Source organism: Ascidia mentula, chromosome 4 (genome assembly GCF_947561715.1).
Source record: "Ascidia mentula chromosome 4, kaAscMent1.1, whole genome shotgun sequence".
NCBI classification, from domain to species: Eukaryota; Metazoa; Chordata; class Ascidiacea; order Phlebobranchia; family Ascidiidae; genus Ascidia; species Ascidia mentula.
In genome coordinates, this window is record NC_138569.1 from 13,998,903 (window position 1) to 14,012,995 (window position 14,093).

At 42.2% G+C, this 14,093-nt stretch overlaps 19 non-coding genes across 19 annotated transcripts; 12 read left to right on the forward strand and 7 right to left on the reverse strand.

Moving 5' to 3' along the window:
• Positions 1-1,066: 1,066 nt before the first annotated feature.
• On the reverse strand, positions 1,067-1,138 carry Trnap-ugg (transfer RNA proline (anticodon UGG)). The gene has a single exon. It is a non-coding gene; the product is annotated as a tRNA-Pro (tRNA).
• Positions 1,139-1,308: 170 nt separating this feature from the next.
• Trnad-guc (transfer RNA aspartic acid (anticodon GUC)) lies at positions 1,309-1,380 on the forward strand. The gene has a single exon. It is a non-coding gene; the product is annotated as a tRNA-Asp (tRNA).
• A 505-nt stretch (positions 1,381-1,885) lies between these two features.
• On the forward strand, positions 1,886-1,957 carry Trnad-guc (transfer RNA aspartic acid (anticodon GUC)). Its single transcript has one exon. It is a non-coding gene; the product is annotated as a tRNA-Asp (tRNA).
• A 1,249-nt stretch (positions 1,958-3,206) lies between these two features.
• Trnap-ugg (transfer RNA proline (anticodon UGG)) lies at positions 3,207-3,278 on the reverse strand. Its single transcript has one exon. It is a non-coding gene; the product is annotated as a tRNA-Pro (tRNA).
• A 170-nt stretch (positions 3,279-3,448) lies between these two features.
• Trnad-guc (transfer RNA aspartic acid (anticodon GUC)) lies at positions 3,449-3,520 on the forward strand. Its single transcript has one exon. It is a non-coding gene; the product is annotated as a tRNA-Asp (tRNA).
• Positions 3,521-4,025: 505 nt separating this feature from the next.
• Positions 4,026-4,097, forward strand: Trnad-guc (transfer RNA aspartic acid (anticodon GUC)). Its single transcript has one exon. It is a non-coding gene; the product is annotated as a tRNA-Asp (tRNA).
• Positions 4,098-5,346: 1,249 nt separating this feature from the next.
• On the reverse strand, positions 5,347-5,418 carry Trnap-ugg (transfer RNA proline (anticodon UGG)). Its single transcript has one exon. It is a non-coding gene; the product is annotated as a tRNA-Pro (tRNA).
• A 170-nt stretch (positions 5,419-5,588) lies between these two features.
• Positions 5,589-5,660, forward strand: Trnad-guc (transfer RNA aspartic acid (anticodon GUC)). The gene has a single exon. It is a non-coding gene; the product is annotated as a tRNA-Asp (tRNA).
• Positions 5,661-6,165: 505 nt separating this feature from the next.
• Positions 6,166-6,237, forward strand: Trnad-guc (transfer RNA aspartic acid (anticodon GUC)). The gene has a single exon. It is a non-coding gene; the product is annotated as a tRNA-Asp (tRNA).
• Positions 6,238-7,486: 1,249 nt separating this feature from the next.
• Trnap-ugg (transfer RNA proline (anticodon UGG)) lies at positions 7,487-7,558 on the reverse strand. The gene has a single exon. It is a non-coding gene; the product is annotated as a tRNA-Pro (tRNA).
• A 170-nt stretch (positions 7,559-7,728) lies between these two features.
• On the forward strand, positions 7,729-7,800 carry Trnad-guc (transfer RNA aspartic acid (anticodon GUC)). Its single transcript has one exon. It is a non-coding gene; the product is annotated as a tRNA-Asp (tRNA).
• Positions 7,801-8,305: 505 nt separating this feature from the next.
• Positions 8,306-8,377, forward strand: Trnad-guc (transfer RNA aspartic acid (anticodon GUC)). The gene has a single exon. It is a non-coding gene; the product is annotated as a tRNA-Asp (tRNA).
• Positions 8,378-9,626: 1,249 nt separating this feature from the next.
• On the reverse strand, positions 9,627-9,698 carry Trnap-ugg (transfer RNA proline (anticodon UGG)). Its single transcript has one exon. It is a non-coding gene; the product is annotated as a tRNA-Pro (tRNA).
• Positions 9,699-9,868: 170 nt separating this feature from the next.
• Positions 9,869-9,940, forward strand: Trnad-guc (transfer RNA aspartic acid (anticodon GUC)). Its single transcript has one exon. It is a non-coding gene; the product is annotated as a tRNA-Asp (tRNA).
• A 505-nt stretch (positions 9,941-10,445) lies between these two features.
• On the forward strand, positions 10,446-10,517 carry Trnad-guc (transfer RNA aspartic acid (anticodon GUC)). Its single transcript has one exon. It is a non-coding gene; the product is annotated as a tRNA-Asp (tRNA).
• A 1,249-nt stretch (positions 10,518-11,766) lies between these two features.
• Positions 11,767-11,838, reverse strand: Trnap-ugg (transfer RNA proline (anticodon UGG)). The gene has a single exon. It is a non-coding gene; the product is annotated as a tRNA-Pro (tRNA).
• A 170-nt stretch (positions 11,839-12,008) lies between these two features.
• On the forward strand, positions 12,009-12,080 carry Trnad-guc (transfer RNA aspartic acid (anticodon GUC)). The gene has a single exon. It is a non-coding gene; the product is annotated as a tRNA-Asp (tRNA).
• A 505-nt stretch (positions 12,081-12,585) lies between these two features.
• Trnad-guc (transfer RNA aspartic acid (anticodon GUC)) lies at positions 12,586-12,657 on the forward strand. Its single transcript has one exon. It is a non-coding gene; the product is annotated as a tRNA-Asp (tRNA).
• Positions 12,658-13,906: 1,249 nt separating this feature from the next.
• On the reverse strand, positions 13,907-13,978 carry Trnap-ugg (transfer RNA proline (anticodon UGG)). Its single transcript has one exon. It is a non-coding gene; the product is annotated as a tRNA-Pro (tRNA).
• Positions 13,979-14,093: the final 115 nt, after the last annotated feature.

A 14,093-nucleotide genomic window follows, 5' to 3' on the forward strand; every position in this document is an offset into this window, starting at 1 on the left:
ATAAAAATGGCAACAACGTATGGTGATAAATACGCGAGATTCACGAGTGAACGAGATGAAACTTTTCGTTGTACAACCACGTTTGTTTGGCGCAGGTAATAAACATCTTATTACGCACAGGCCCTCATCAAATGCCGACAATGTCTGCCGTGTTGCTTTCGGAGCACTTTAGACATAAGTGAGGCGCACGAAGAGGACGATTTAGGACTGGAATCGACGTCCGATATGGGCATGAATGCTGAAATTCTTGACAGCGGGACACTTGAAGAATTTGTTGATGGTCGGCTTGCATTTGTAAAGATTCTTTCACATTTTCGTATACGCTTGCTTGTGGGATTGTGGTGGCGATCCTGCGTAATACTGTTACGTTGAGACGAAGAGTCGGCATCATCATCGAGGCGGGATCGTTTTCTTGACTTTGGAGTGCTGCAGTTTAGCTCCGGTGGATATACACATACTTTCTGGCTAGTTGTGCGCTTTGAAACTTTAGTGATGATTCTTCTTGGTCGAGAGTCAACCTGAAGCGTTTCTTTCAGGACCTGCACACATGCAAAAAGAAACTTGTCAAACAATCGTCGATAGATCTCTTGACCAATTTAATAGTCAATTTTCGAAACTTTACATAATTTACATGCTTTTGGGCCACTTACCATGCTGAGAAGAAGAATTTCTTCACTTTCGACGAATGTATGCATTACTTGCTCGTGATGTATTGCGCGTTTCAAAGTAAAAATATATTCTTGTTTTGTCCAATAGGAGTTGATGCGAGTTGTTAATGGATCCAACTTTTGTGGCAGCCATTTTATATTAATTGTTGAAGAGTGGAAGTAGAAAAAAAGAGAGAAACTCGCCATTGAGTTCTTTCATCATCCATCAACGCGCGTTATCTCAGTGTTGTTTTTCTGAATAACCTTCAAGTTTCTTATCGGCGCCCCGTGTCCGCTTCATCTTTTCGCTCGCTTGCGAAACGTGCCAACCAACTGGAATTTCAAAGAGTCGTCGCAAACTGCGTCACTGACAATCTAAGCATGCACTTATTTCAACAAAAGAGGCTTCAAAGAACTTCGGGCTCGTCCGGGATTTGAACCCGGGACCTCTCGCACCCAAAGCGAGAATCAAACCCCCAGACCAACGAGCCGTGGTTGTATATCGTTTAATATACTTTGGGTTATATTGTTAAAAAGTAATTCGTGAAAAAACAACAAAAAATTATTTTCTGACCGACGAAACCAACACAATGCAATGCTTAAGCTGATGTGTGATTGCATGTGAAAAAGTTTGCACAGTCACCATACGATCCTTGGCATGTCCTCGTTAGTATAGTGGTGAGTATCCCCGCCTGTCACGCGGGAGACCGGGGTTCGATTCCCCGACGGGGAGGATTGTTTTGACGGATATGCACGTCTGAGATGATGTTCACGTGACTAGAAAGTAGGAAATAAACCTTTGTGTAACTTGCGATCCACTCCACTTTCAATCGGACGATGGCACTGAAAAGATTATGCTCGCGCAATATCTTGTTGCCCTCTGTCAATTCTCAATCAGCAAAAAGCGTTTTTTGTTGATTCAATCATCGTTGTGGATCTGACACATTTATGCTTGTGATAATTGTCAACTATTCTTTCCAGCTGCAGTGGTTGACATTTTTGGAAAGATCAAGTAATGAGGTAAAACTTAGCAGTATAGTTTCAATCAATTTCGTTGCTTCGGCACAAAATCCGGGTATACATGGATCCTTAATCCTTTGTCAATTTTTCGTTGTCACGGAATATTGTCCGTTCCAAATGTGCCTTATCTTTTGAAGACGCTGGAGTTGCGTATGCTTTTTGTTAGCCAAGACACAGTGATTTAGATTAAATGTCAGATTGTTGGACATGTGCTTCAGTCCTCGTTAGTATAGTGGTAAGTATCCCCGCCTGTCACGCGGGAGACCGGGGTTCGATTCCCCGACGGGGAGAAATTTTATCAGAAATATATTCCATTGCATTTGTCACATGCCGAATGGCCGAATCGTGCTTATTTCATGTTCATAATTTATTTAAAAGGAACAATAGCAAATATAATGTCAGCACTGGTAAGAAGAAGAATGCGTGTATAGATTTCCTGCACAGTAATGTCAACGCAGATATTGCATGGGCGGATAAAAATGGCAACAACGTATGGTGATAAATACGCGAGATTCACGAGTGAACGAGATGAAACTTTTCGTTGTACAACCACGTTTGTTTGGCGCAGGTAATAAACCTCTTATTACGCACAGGCCCTCATCAAATGCCGACAATGTCTGCCGTGTTGCTTTCGGAGCACTTTAGACATAAGTGAGGCGCACGAAGAGGACGATTTAGGACTGGAATCGACGTCCGATATGGGCATGAATGCTGAAATTCTTGACAGCGGGACACTTGAAGAATTTGTTGCTGGTCGGCTTGCATTTGTAAAGATTCTTTCACATTTTCGTATACGCTTGCTTGTGGGATTGTGGTGGCGATCCTGCGTAATACTGTTACGTTGAGACGAAGAGTCGGCATCATCATCGAGGCGGGATCGTTTTCTTGACTTTGGAGTGCTGCAGTTTAGCTCCGGTGGATATACACATACTTTCTGGCTAGTTGTGCGCTTTGAAACTTTAGTGATGATTCTTTTTGGTCGAGAGTCAACCTGAAGCGTTTCTTTCAGGACCTGCACACATGCAAAAAGAAACTTGTCAAACAATCGTCGATAGATCTCTTGACCAATTTAATAGTCAATTTTCGAAACTTTACATAATTTACATGCTTTTGGGCCACTTACCATGCTGAGAAGAAGAACTTCTTCACTTTCGACGAATGTATGCATTACTTGCTCGTGATGTATTGCGCGTTTCAAAGTAAAAATATATTCTTGCTTTGTCCAATAGGAGTTGATGCGAGTTGTTAATGGATCCAACTTTTGTGGCAGCCATTTTATATTAATTGTTGAAGAGTGGAAGTAGAAAAAAAGAGAGAAACTCGCCATTGAGTTCTTTCATCATCCATCAACGCGCGTTATCTCAGTGTTGTTTTTCTGAATAACCTTCAAGTTTCTTATCGGCGCCCCGTGTCCGCTTCATCTTTTCGCTCGCTTGCGAAACGTGCCAACCAACTGGAATTTCAAAGAGTCGTCGCAAACTGCGTCACTGACAATCTAAGCATGCACTTATTTCAACAAAAGAGGCTTCAAAGAACTTCGGGCTCGTCCGGGATTTGAACCCGGGACCTCTCGCACCCAAAGCGAGAATCAAACCCCTAGACCAACGAGCCGTGGTTGTATATCGTTTAATATACTTTGGGTTATATTGTTAAAAAGTAATTCGTGAAAAAACAACAAAAAATTATTTTCTGACCGACGAAACCAACACAATGCAATGCTTGAGCTGATGTGTGATTGCATGTGAAAAAGTTTGCACAGTCACCATACGATCCTTGGCATGTCCTCGTTAGTATAGTGGTGAGTATCCCCGCCTGTCACGCGGGAGACCGGGGTTCGATTCCCCGACGGGGAGGATTGTTTTGACGGATATGCACGTCTGAGATGATGTTCACGTGACTAGAAAGTAGGAAATAAACCTTTGTGTAACTTGCGATCCACTCCACTTTCAATCGGACGATGGCACTGAAAAGATTATGCTCGCGCAATATCTTGTTGCCCTCTGTCAATTCTCAATCAGCAAAAAGCGTTTTTTGTTGAATCAATCATCGTTGTGGATCTGACACATTTATGCTTGTGATAATTGTCAACTATTCTTTCCAGCTGCAGTGGTTGACATTTTTGGAAAGATCAAGTAATGAGGTAAAACTTAGCAGTATAGTTTCAATCAATTTCGTTGCTTCGGCACAAAATCCGGGTATACATGGATCCTTAATCCTTTGTCAATTTTTCGTTGTCACGGAATATTGTCCGTTCCAAATGTGCCTTATCTTTTGAAGACGCTGGAGTTGCGTATGCTTTTTGTTAGCCAAGACACAGTGATTTAGATTAAATGTCAGATTGTTGGACATGTGCTTCAGTCCTCGTTAGTATAGTGGTAAGTATCCCCGCCTGTCACGCGGGAGACCGGGGTTCGATTCCCCGACGGGGAGAAATTTTATCAGAAATATATTCCATTGCATTTGTCACATGCCGAATGGCCGAATCGTGCTTATTTCATGTTCATAATTTATTTAAAAGGAACAATAGCAAATATAATGTCAGCACTGGTAAGAAGAAGAATGCGTGTATAGATTTCCTGCACAGTAATGTCAACGCAGATATTGCATGGGCGGATAAAAATGGCAACAACGTATGGTGATAAATACGCGAGATTCACGAGTGAACGAGATGAAACTTTTCGTTGTACAACCACGTTTGTTTGGCGCAGGTAATAAACATCTTATTACGCACAGGCCCTCATCAAATGCCGACAATGTCTGCCGTGTTGCTTTCGGAGCACTTTAGACATAAGTGAGGCGCACGAAGAGGACGATTTAGGACTGGAATCGACGTCCGATATGGGCATGAATGCTGAAATTCTTGACAGCGGGACACTTGAAGAATTTGTTGATGGTCGGCTTGCATTTGTAAAGATTCTTTCACATTTTCGTATACGCTTGCTTGTGGGATTGTGGTGGCGATCCTGCGTAATACTGTTACGTTGAGACGAAGAGTCGGCATCATCATCGAGGCGGGATCGTTTTCTTGACTTTGGAGTGCTGCAGTTTAGCTCCGGTGGATATACACATACTTTCTGGCTAGTTGTGCGCTTTGAAACTTTAGTGATGATTCTTCTTGGTCGAGAGTCAACCTGAAGCGTTTCTTTCAGGACCTGCACACATGCAAAAAGAAACTTGTCAAACAATCGTCGATAGATCTCTTGACCAATTTAATAGTCAATTTTCGAAACTTTACATAATTTACATGCTTTTGGGCCACTTACCATGCTGAGAAGAAGAACTTCTTCACTTTCGACGAATGTATGCATTACTTGCTCGTGATGTATTGCGCGTTTCAAAGTAAAAATATATTCTTGCTTTGTCCAATAGGAGTTGATGCGAGTTGTTAATGGATCCAACTTTTGTGGCAGCCATTTTATATTAATTGTTGAAGAGTGGAAGTAGAAAAAAAGAGAGAAACTCGCCATTGAGTTCTTTCATCATCCATCAACGCGCGTTATCTCAGTGTTGTTTTTCTGAATAACCTTCAAGTTTCTTATCGGCGCCCCGTGTCCGCTTCATCTTTTCGCTCGCTTGCGAAACGTGCCAACCAACTGGAATTTCAAAGAGTCGTCGCAAACTGCGTCACTGACAATCTAAGCATGCACTTATTTCAACAAAAGAGGCTTCAAAGAACTTCGGGCTCGTCCGGGATTTGAACCCGGGACCTCTCGCACCCAAAGCGAGAATCAAACCCCTAGACCAACGAGCCGTGGTTGTATATCGTTTAATATACTTTGGGTTATATTGTTAAAAAGTAATTCGTGAAAAAACAACAAAAAATTATTTTCTGACCGACGAAACCAACACAATGCAATGCTTGAGCTGATGTGTGATTGCATGTGAAAAAGTTTGCACAGTCACCATACGATCCTTGGGATGTCCTCGTTAGTATAGTGGTGAGTATCCCCGCCTGTCACGCGGGAGACCGGGGTTCGATTCCCCGACGGGGAGGATTGTTTTGACGGATATGCACGTCTGAGATGATGTTCACGTGACTAGAAAGTAGGAAATAAACCTTTGTGTAACTTGCGATCCACTCCACTTTCAATCGGACGATGGCACTGAAAAGATTATGCTCGCGCAATATCTTGTTGCCCTCTGTCAATTCTCAATCAGCAAAAAGCGTTTTTTGTTGAATCAATCATCGTTGTGGATCTGACACATTTATGCTTGTGATAATTGTCAACTATTCTTTCCAGCTGCAGTGGTTGACATTTTTGGAAAGATCAAGTAATGAGGTAAAACTTAGCAGTATAGTTTCAATCAATTTCGTTGCTTCGGCACAAAATCCGGGTATACATGGATCCTTAATCCTTTGTCAATTTTTCGTTGTCACGGAATATTGTCCGTTCCAAATGTGCCTTATCTTTAGAAGACGCTGGAGTTGCGTATGCTTTTTGTTAGCCAAGACACAGTGATTTAGATTAAATGTCAGATTGTTGGACATGTGCTTCAGTCCTCGTTAGTATAGTGGTAAGTATCCCCGCCTGTCACGCGGGAGACCGGGGTTCGATTCCCCGACGGGGAGAAATTTTATCAAAAATATATTCCATTGCATTTGTCACATGCCGAATGGCCGAATCGTGCTTATTTCATGTTCATAATTTATTTAAAAGGAACAATAGCAAATATAATGTCAGCACTGGTAAGAAGAAGAATGCGTGTATAGATTTCCTGCACAGTAATGTCAACGCAGATATTGCATGGGCGGATAAAAATGGCAACAACGTATGGTGATAAATACGCGAGATTCACGAGTGAACGAGATGAAACTTTTCGTTGTACAACCACGTTTGTTTGGCGCAGGTAATAAACATCTTATTACGCACAGGCCCTCATCAAATGCCGACAATGTCTGCCGTGTTGCTTTCGGAGCACTTTAGACATAAGTGAGGCGCACGAAGAGGACGATTTAGGACTGGAATCGACGTCCGATATGGGCATGAATGCTGAAATTCTTGACAGCGGGACACTTGAAGAATTTGTTGCTGGTCGGCTTGCATTTGTAAAGATTCTTTCACATTTTCGTATACGCTTGCTTGTGGGATTGTGGTGGCGATCCTGCGTAATACTGTTACGTTGAGACGAAGAGTCGGCATCATCATCGAGGCGGGATCGTTTTCTTGACTTTGGAGTGCTGCAGTTTAGCTCCGGTGGATATACACATACTTTCTGGCTAGTTGTGCGCTTTGAAACTTTAGTGATGATTCTTCTTGGTCGAGAGTCAACCTGAAGCGTTTCTTTCAGGACCTGCACACATGCAAAAAGAAACTTGTCAAACAATCGTCGATAGATCTCTTGACCAATTTAATAGTCAATTTTCGAAACTTTACATAATTTACATGCTTTTGGGCCACTTACCATGCTGAGAAGAAGAACTTCTTCACTTTCGACGAATGTATGCATTACTTGCTCGTGATGTATTGCGCGTTTCAAAGTAAAAATATATTCTTGTTTTGTCCAATAGGAGTTGATGCGAGTTGTTAATGGATCCAACTTTTGTGGCAGCCATTTTATATTAATTGTTGAAGAGTGGAAGTAGAAAAAAAGAGAGAAACTCGCCATTGAGTTCTTTCATCATCCATCAACGCGCGTTATCTCAGTGTTGTTTTTCTGAATAACCTTCAAGTTTCTTATCGGCGCCCCGTGTCCGCTTCATCTTTTCGCTCGCTTGCGAAACGTGCCAACCAACTGGAATTTCAAAGAGTCGTCGCAAACTGCGTCACTGACAATCTAAGCATGCACTTATTTCAACAAAAGAGGCTTCAAAGAACTTCGGGCTCGTCCGGGATTTGAACCCGGGACCTCTCGCACCCAAAGCGAGAATCAAACCCCTAGACCAACGAGCCGTGGTTGTATATCGTTTAATATACTTTGGGTTATATTGTTAAAAAGTAATTCGTGAAAAAACAACAAAAAATTATTTTCTGACCGACGAAACCAACACAATGCAATGCTTGAGCTGATGTGTGATTGCATGTGAAAATGTTTGCACAGTCACCATACGATCCTTGGCATGTCCTCGTTAGTATAGTGGTGAGTATCCCCGCCTGTCACGCGGGAGACCGGGGTTCGATTCCCCGACGGGGAGGATTGTTTTGACGGATATGCACGTCTGAGATGATGTTCACGTGACTAGAAAGTAGGAAATAAACCTTTGTGTAACTTGCGATCCACTCCACTTTCAATCGGACGATGGCACTGAAAAGATTATGCTCGCGCAATATCTTGTTGCCCTCTGTCAATTCTCAATCAGCAAAAAGCGTTTTTTGTTGATTCAATCATCGTTGTGGATCTGACACATTTATGCTTGTGATAATTGTCAACTATTCTTTCCAGCTGCAGTGGTTGACATTTTTGGAAAGATCAAGTAATGAGGTAAAACTTAGCAGTATAGTTTCAATCAATTTCGTTGCTTCGGCACAAAATCCGGGTATACATGGATCCTTAATCCTTTGTCAATTTTTCGTTGTCACGGAATATTGTCCGTTCCAAATGTGCCTTATCTTTAGAAGACGCTGGAGTTGCGTATGCTTTTTGTTAGCCAAGACACAGTGATTTAGATTAAATGTCAGATTGTTGGACATGTGCTTCAGTCCTCGTTAGTATAGTGGTAAGTATCCCCGCCTGTCACGCGGGAGACCGGGGTTCGATTCCCCGACGGGGAGAAATTTTATCAGAAATATATTCCATTGCATTTGTCACATGCCGAATGGCCGAATCGTGCTTATTTCATGTTCATAATTTATTTAAAAGGAACAATAGCAAATATAATGTCAGCACTGGTAAGAAGAAGAATGCGTGTATAGATTTCCTGCACAGTAATGTCAACGCAGATATTGCATGGGCGGATAAAAATGGCAACAACGTATGGTGATAAATACGCGAGATTCACGAGTGAACGAGATGAAACTTTTCGTTGTACAACCACGTTTGTTTGGCGCAGGTAATAAACCTCTTATTACGCACAGGCCCTCATCAAATGCCGACAATGTCTGCCGTGTTGCTTTCGGAGCACTTTAGACATAAGTGAGGCGCACGAAGAGGACGATTTAGGACTGGAATCGACGTCCGATATGGGCATGAATGCTGAAATTCTTGACAGCGGGACACTTGAAGAATTTGTTGCTGGTCGGCTTGCATTTGTAAAGATTCTTTCACATTTTCGTATACGCTTGCTTGTGGGATTGTGGTGGCGATCCTGCGTAATACTGTTACGTTGAGACGAAGAGTCGGCATCATCATCGAGGCGGGATCGTTTTCTTGACTTTGGAGTGCTGCAGTTTAGCTCCGGTGGATATACACATACTTTCTGGCTAGTTGTGCGCTTTGAAACTTTAGTGATGATTCTTTTTGGTCGAGAGTCAACCTGAAGCGTTTCTTTCAGGACCTGCACACATGCAAAAAGAAACTTGTCAAACAATCGTCGATAGATCTCTTGACCAATTTAATAGTCAATTTTCGAAACTTTACATAATTTACATGCTTTTGGGCCACTTACCATGCTGAGAAGAAGAACTTCTTCACTTTCGACGAATGTATGCATTACTTGCTCGTGATGTATTGCGCGTTTCAAAGTAAAAATATATTCTTGCTTTGTCCAATAGGAGTTGATGCGAGTTGTTAATGGATCCAACTTTTGTGGCAGCCATTTTATATTAATTGTTGAAGAGTGGAAGTAGAAAAAAAGAGAGAAACTCGCCATTGAGTTCTTTCATCATCCATCAACGCGCGTTATCTCAGTGTTGTTTTTCTGAATAACCTTCAAGTTTCTTATCGGCGCCCCGTGTCCGCTTCATCTTTTCGCTCGCTTGCGAAACGTGCCAACCAACTGGAATTTCAAAGAGTCGTCGCAAACTGCGTCACTGACAATCTAAGCATGCACTTATTTCAACAAAAGAGGCTTCAAAGAACTTCGGGCTCGTCCGGGATTTGAACCCGGGACCTCTCGCACCCAAAGCGAGAATCAAACCCCTAGACCAACGAGCCGTGGTTGTATATCGTTTAATATACTTTGGGTTATATTGTTAAAAAGTAATTCGTGAAAAAACAACAAAAAATTATTTTCTGACCGACGAAACCAACACAATGCAATGCTTGAGCTGATGTGTGATTGCATGTGAAAAAGTTTGCACAGTCACCATACGATCCTTGGCATGTCCTCGTTAGTATAGTGGTGAGTATCCCCGCCTGTCACGCGGGAGACCGGGGTTCGATTCCCCGACGGGGAGGATTGTTTTGACGGATATGCACGTCTGAGATGATGTTCACGTGACTAGAAAGTAGGAAATAAACCTTTGTGTAACTTGCGATCCACTCCACTTTCAATCGGACGATGGCACTGAAAAGATTATGCTCGCGCAATATCTTGTTGCCCTCTGTCAATTCTCAATCAGCAAAAAGCGTTTTTTGTTGAATCAATCATCGTTGTGGATCTGACACATTTATGCTTGTGATAATTGTCAACTATTCTTTCCAGCTGCAGTGGTTGACATTTTTGGAAAGATCAAGTAATGAGGTAAAACTTAGCAGTATAGTTTCAATCAATTTCGTTGCTTCGGCACAAAATCCGGGTATACATGGATCCTTAATCCTTTGTCAATTTTTCGTTGTCACGGAATATTGTCCGTTCCAAATGTGCCTTATCTTTTGAAGACGCTGGAGTTGCGTATGCTTTTTGTTAGCCAAGACACAGTGATTTAGATTAAATGTCAGATTGTTGGACATGTGCTTCAGTCCTCGTTAGTATAGTGGTAAGTATCCCCGCCTGTCACGCGGGAGACCGGGGTTCGATTCCCCGACGGGGAGAAATTTTATCAGAAATATATTCCATTGCATTTGTCACATGCCGAATGGCCGAATCGTGCTTATTTCATGTTCATAATTTATTTAAAAGGAACAATAGCAAATATAATGTCAGCACTGGTAAGAAGAAGAATGCGTGTATAGATTTCCTGCACAGTAATGTCAACGCAGATATTGCATGGGCGGATAAAAATGGCAACAACGTATGGTGATAAATACGCGAGATTCACGAGTGAACGAGATGAAACTTTTCGTTGTACAACCACGTTTGTTTGGCGCAGGTAATAAACATCTTATTACGCACAGGCCCTCATCAAATGCCGACAATGTCTGCCGTGTTGCTTTCGGAGCACTTTAGACATAAGTGAGGCGCACGAAGAGGACGATTTAGGACTGGAATCGACGTCCGATATGGGCATGAATGCTGAAATTCTTGACAGCGGGACACTTGAAGAATTTGTTGATGGTCGGCTTGCATTTGTAAAGATTCTTTCACATTTTCGTATACGCTTGCTTGTGGGATTGTGGTGGCGATCCTGCGTAATACTGTTACGTTGAGACGAAGAGTCGGCATCATCATCGAGGCGGGATCGTTTTCTTGACTTTGGAGTGCTGCAGTTTAGCTCCGGTGGATATACACATACTTTCTGGCTAGTTGTGCGCTTTGAAACTTTAGTGATGATTCTTCTTGGTCGAGAGTCAACCTGAAGCGTTTCTTTCAGGACCTGCACACATGCAAAAAGAAACTTGTCAAACAATCGTCGATAGATCTCTTGACCAATTTAATAGTCAATTTTCGAAACTTTACATAATTTACATGCTTTTGGGCCACTTACCATGCTGAGAAGAAGAACTTCTTCACTTTCGACGAATGTATGCATTACTTGCTCGTGATGTATTGCGCGTTTCAAAGTAAAAATATATTCTTGCTTTGTCCAATAGGAGTTGATGCGAGTTGTTAATGGATCCAACTTTTGTGGCAGCCATTTTATATTAATTGTTGAAGAGTGGAAGTAGAAAAAAAGAGAGAAACTCGCCATTGAGTTCTTTCATCATCCATCAACGCGCGTTATCTCAGTGTTGTTTTTCTGAATAACCTTCAAGTTTCTTATCGGCGCCCCGTGTCCGCTTCATCTTTTCGCTCGCTTGCGAAACGTGCCAACCAACTGGAATTTCAAAGAGTCGTCGCAAACTGCGTCACTGACAATCTAAGCATGCACTTATTTCAACAAAAGAGGCTTCAAAGAACTTCGGGCTCGTCCGGGATTTGAACCCGGGACCTCTCGCACCCAAAGCGAGAATCAAACCCCTAGACCAACGAGCCGTGGTTGTATATCGTTTAATATACTTTGGGTTATATTGTTAAAAAGTAATTCGTGAAAAAACAACAAAAAATTATTTTCTGACCGACGAAACCAACACAATGCAATGCTTGAGCTGATGTGTGATTGCATGTGAAAAAGTTTGCACAGTCACCATACGATCCTTGGGATGTCCTCGTTAGTATAGTGGTGAGTATCCCCGCCTGTCACGCGGGAGACCGGGGTTCGATTCCCCGACGGGGAGGATTGTTTTGACGGATATGCACGTCTGAGATGATGTTCACGTGACTAGAAAGTAGGAAATAAACCTTTGTGTAACTTGCGATCCACTCCACTTTCAATCGGACGATGGCACTGAAAAGATTATGCTCGCGCAATATCTTGTTGCCCTCTGTCAATTCTCAATCAGCAAAAAGCGTTTTTTGTTGAATCAATCATCGTTGTGGATCTGACACATTTATGCTTGTGATAATTGTCAACTATTCTTTCCAGCTGCAGTGGTTGACATTTTTGGAAAGATCAAGTAATGAGGTAAAACTTAGCAGTATAGTTTCAATCAATTTCGTTGCTTCGGCACAAAATCCGGGTATACATGGATCCTTAATCCTTTGTCAATTTTTCGTTGTCACGGAATATTGTCCGTTCCAAATGTGCCTTATCTTTAGAAGACGCTGGAGTTGCGTATGCTTTTTGTTAGCCAAGACACAGTGATTTAGATTAAATGTCAGATTGTTGGACATGTGCTTCAGTCCTCGTTAGTATAGTGGTAAGTATCCCCGCCTGTCACGCGGGAGACCGGGGTTCGATTCCCCGACGGGGAGAAATTTTATCAAAAATATATTCCATTGCATTTGTCACATGCCGAATGGCCGAATCGTGCTTATTTCATGTTCATAATTTATTTAAAAGGAACAATAGCAAATATAATGTCAGCACTGGTAAGAAGAAGAATGCGTGTATAGATTTCCTGCACAGTAATGTCAACGCAGATATTGCATGGGCGGATAAAAATGGCAACAACGTATGGTGATAAATACGCGAGATTCACGAGTGAACGAGATGAAACTTTTCGTTGTACAACCACGTTTGTTTGGCGCAGGTAATAAACATCTTATTACGCACAGGCCCTCATCAAATGCCGACAATGTCTGCCGTGTTGCTTTCGGAGCACTTTAGACATAAGTGAGGCGCACGAAGAGGACGATTTAGGACTGGAATCGACGTCCGATATGGGCATGAATGCTGAAATTCTTGACAGCGGGACACTTGAAGAATTTGTTGCTGGTCGGCTTGCATTTGTAAAGATTCTTTCACATTTTCGTATACGCTTGCTTGTGGGATTGTGGTGGCGATCCTGCGTAATACTGTTACGTTGAGACGAAGAGTCGGCATCATCATCGAGGCGGGATCGTTTTCTTGACTTTGGAGTGCTGCAGTTTAGCTCCGGTGGATATACACATACTTTCTGGCTAGTTGTGCGCTTTGAAACTTTAGTGATGATTCTTCTTGGTCGAGAGTCAACCTGAAGCGTTTCTTTCAGGACCTGCACACATGCAAAAAGAAACTTGTCAAACAATCGTCGATAGATCTCTTGACCAATTTAATAGTCAATTTTCGAAACTTTACATAATTTACATGCTTTTGGGCCACTTACCATGCTGAGAAGAAGAACTTCTTCACTTTCGACGAATGTATGCATTACTTGCTCGTGATGTATTGCGCGTTTCAAAGTAAAAATATATTCTTGTTTTGTCCAATAGGAGTTGATGCGAGTTGTTAATGGATCCAACTTTTGTGGCAGCCATTTTATATTAATTGTTGAAGAGTGGAAGTAGAAAAAAAGAGAGAAACTCGCCATTGAGTTCTTTCATCATCCATCAACGCGCGTTATCTCAGTGTTGTTTTTCTGAATAACCTTCAAGTTTCTTATCGGCGCCCCGTGTCCGCTTCATCTTTTCGCTCGCTTGCGAAACGTGCCAACCAACTGGAATTTCAAAGAGTCGTCGCAAACTGCGTCACTGACAATCTAAGCATGCACTTATTTCAACAAAAGAGGCTTCAAAGAACTTCGGGCTCGTCCGGGATTTGAACCCGGGACCTCTCGCACCCAAAGCGAGAATCAAACCCCTAGACCAACGAGCCGTGGTTGTATATCGTTTAATATACTTTGGGTTATATTGTTAAAAAGTAATTCGTGAAAAAACAACAAAAAATTATTTTCTGACCGACGAAACCAACACAATGCAATGCTTGAGCT